At 48.7% G+C, this 3,746-nt stretch overlaps 1 non-coding gene across 1 annotated transcript; it reads left to right on the forward strand.

Annotated features, from left to right (window-relative positions):
* The first annotated feature begins 1,740 nt into the window (after positions 1-1,740).
* On the forward strand, positions 1,741-1,847 carry LOC120657806. Its single transcript, XR_005668342.1, has one exon. It is a non-coding gene; the product is annotated as a small nucleolar RNA R71 (small nucleolar RNA).
* Positions 1,848-3,746: the final 1,899 nt, after the last annotated feature.

Here is a 3,746-nt window from a genome sequence, read left to right on the forward strand (position 1 = left end):
TTCTGATTGTGAAGCTTGATTTGCTTCGCTTCCTCTTGAAGTCGTAACTCCTCCTGAATCCGCAGAGTCTCCACGAATGCAATGAGGGCTTCAATGTTTGGAAGCGATGGTTTCTTTGTCTCTTTCTCGGGTTTCTTCTTCCTCCGGACCTCTTTGACTTGATTGCATTGTTCAACCTTCGGTTTGAAGGTGAACTTCTCCTGCTGGCCATTGATGTTGAGCTGGATTTCTCTGGCCCTAACATCAATATGGGCATTTGCTGTGCTCAAGAACGGCCTGCCCAAGATGAGCGGCGTCTTGGCGTCGATTTCCATGTCGAGCACGATGAAGTCGACGGGAATAAAGAAATTCCGGATTTTCACCGAGATATTCTCTGCTATTCCCGTGGGATAGCGGACCGTTTGATCCGCTAGTTGTAAACACATGGCAGTAGGGGCAAGTACATGATGGTTTAGTTTATCATAAACTACCTTGGGCATGACACTGACGCTTGCTCTCAAGTCGCAGAGGGCGTTGGAGAAATGTTGAGCCCCGATCGAGCAAGTGATGGTGGGGTAGCCTGGGTCTTTCTTCTTCACCAGGAGAAGATCGAGTATAGCAGCGCTACACTCTTCCGTTAACTGCACGACCTCAGTGGTGGGCAGCGTCCGCTTGTTTCCAAGAATATCCTTGATATACTTGGCATATGTGGGTACCTGCATAGCGTCAAGAAGTGGTAAATTCACATATAACTTCTTGATTACCTCGATGAATTTGCCGAATTGTTCGTCGGCCACTGGCTTCCTTATCCGCTCCGGAAACGGTAAGGCAATTGTGTCGTGAGAGTCCCATGAAGTTCTCGGGGGTTCCACGCGGTTTTCCTGGGTAGCAGGTGTGTTGGAGTCGACGGCCTCCTCCTGCTCTTCGTCTTCAACTTCGGTACTGCTAGCGGTTATGGTCTTCCGCTGCTTTCCTGCATCCTTTGGGAAAGGTGACTCTTGCGTGGTCTTACCACCACACGTGGTCACCGCACTAACATTTTCTTTCGAGGGTACTTTCGGTTGTCCGGGCATTTTCCCCGCATTAATGTTAGGACATGAGGATGCAAGCTAAGCTACTTGGGTTTCTATCATTTTGTTAAAGCTTAGTTGATTTTTAATAACAGAATTAAATCCCTCTAGTTGTGCAGCCATAGATTCTAGGATCTTGTCATTAGCAAGAAATTTCCTACTAATGTTATCATTGATTTGTTTCTTGCCGTACACTAGGTCTTTTAATGTGGGTTGAAAGCTGTTATTGAAATTCGTACCTTGTTGTTGATCGAAGGGGAGGTTGGGCTTAGAGTTCCAACCCTGTTGAGGACAAAATCCTGAGTTGGGATTGTTGTTGCTCCCAACGAAGTTTGCGTCCTCTTGAGTTAAGGGGCACGAGGTGCCCGAGTGCCCAGTCTCGCCACATGTTTCACATGTCATACGAGACTCCAAAACTTGATTAACCTCCTGGTGCGGAGATTCCAACTTCTTCATCAGAAGTTCCAACTTGGCAGCTAACATGTCGACCGTGTCGATTTGATGCACGCCCCTGGGACGGGCTGGCTGCCTTTATCCTTTCCAACTTTGGTTGGAAGCTATCTTGTCAATCAGCGCCTTTGCTCCCGCAACATCGAGAGAAAGGAAGGAACCACCCGCAGCTGCGTCAACGTGGTCCTGGGCTTGCTGATTCAGGCCATGGAAGAAGTTCTGAATGATCAGCCACTCTTCTATGCCGTGGTGTGGGCATGCTTGTATGTACTCCTGGAGACACTCCCACACTTCCGGGATGGTCTCATCCGGTAATTGCTGAATCCCGGTAATCCTGTTCCAGAGGGCATTTGTCTTGCCCACTGGAAAAAACTTGGCTAGGAATGCATTTGAACAAGCTTCCCATGTTGTGAAAGCTTCCTTGTTGGAGTAGAACCACATCTTGGCCTTCCCGAGTAGTGAGAACGGGAGCAGGCAAAGACGGACGTCATCCAGAGTAGTTCCTCTGGGGTTGATGGTGTTACTCACCTCCAGGAAGTTCTGGAGGTGGGCATTGGCATCCTCGGATGCCTTTCCGCAGAACGGACTTGCTTGGACCATGTTCACTAGTCCAGTCTTAAGCTCAAAGCCGTCACTACCGGCTTGGTTGACATTCAGTCTAGTAGGAATGTGGCTACTGGACGGGGCAGAAAACTGACGGAGAGTCTTCTGAGCCATGGATGGTGATGCTGAAGTGGAGGGTGAACTGATAGGCCAAGTGTGCTTTTTCTAAGGTGGGACGACGCGGCGTCTCACAATTCTCCCAATTCTTTCTGGATTTGGGTGGAAGTTACTTGGTAGGTCGAAACCGGTCATGCACTGCTCCACATCGATCAAAAGATAGAGAGAGCAATGGTAAGCCCGCTAGGGTTAGCGGTGACAAACTAGTATAGTTTATCAAACTATCTACGATATCTTTACCAATTTCTTCCCCGGCAACGGCGCCAGAAATGCTTGTTGGCGTTTCTTATGCCCGATTAGAATAGATATTCTGCAAGCGCACAGAATCACCGCTGTAGCACTTCACCTTGGAGTATTCTAGGGTATCGTATTTATCCTCGGGGAAGCACTATGGTAAGGAGTATTGTAAATCGATTGATAACCGTACTAGCTTTATCGACCGACTGACTAGACGGGGGTAAGCCAGATAGGTAGTGAGATAAATGGCCAGGCAATGACCGAGTGACACACGGAGATTCTAAACCTTAGAGAGGTAGAGCTGGGAGGACAACGAGCGAGATAAGACACTTGATACACTTCTGAACTATCGAGCTAGCCTCTCTAGATCAGACTAAGCACTTAACTAGTTCTCGGGAAAGCAGAGCTTACTTCGGTGGCTGGAAGAGGAAGGAATTCAGAAAGGGATGAGAGGGGAGTCCAACGGCAACCTACACTACTGCTATGAAAACACCCGAACATGGTGGACTACAAAGGACGGATAGGGCTGTCACCACCTACCGACTACCACAACGGTTCCGTGGGGTGGAACACACTTTCTAGATAACACTAAGGTTAGACACCATGTCTGCACTCGGTGTTAGGATTTCTCTCGAGGCCTTCGAGAGAAATCCCCCTCAACCTAGAGCAATAACTTGAGATACTAGTCCGGGCGCGAAAACCCATAAGATAGATTCCCGATTTCTAAGAGAGATAACTATGCCTAAGCTAAAGGAAAACTTCCATGCTCAAGCTGAACCTCAGACTTGAGTAAATGAAAGACTACGGAAAGTAAAGCTGACTCGGAAAAGCAAAGAAGATAACTTATATTAATAAAGTCAAAAGAAAGATACAAGAGCTATACCAGACTTCTGACGACTCTGGAGTCCTGAGAAAGCTCGACTTGACACTAACTCCCAAGCTACTAACCTACTCTAGAAAGTACAAGTGGAAGAGAAGAGCTCCAATGGTGTGTGTTGAAGTGATGGATGGTGCCTCCTTTTATAGCCTTCCTGAGATCGGTTCTGGTGGTTACTGCAGGTAGCGCTGGTTGGAAGTAGGTAATCTTGTTGAACTTAACTTCCACGCCAAACCTCAGCCTGAGAGGCTTCCATGTGGGGCCGGCGGCCTCCCCTAGGCCGGCCGGCTTGGGGATCCTACCACGGGGCCACCAACCTTCAGATAGTGGCTCTGATCTTCTCCTGGAGACGGTTGGTAGTTGCTTCGGTTCCACACTTTCCAGTGCTAGGCCGGCCGGCCTAGGGCCGGCCC

Source organism: Panicum virgatum, chromosome 1N, assembly GCF_016808335.1.
Source record: "Panicum virgatum strain AP13 chromosome 1N, P.virgatum_v5, whole genome shotgun sequence".
NCBI lineage: Eukaryota > Viridiplantae > Streptophyta > Magnoliopsida > Poales > Poaceae > Panicum > Panicum virgatum.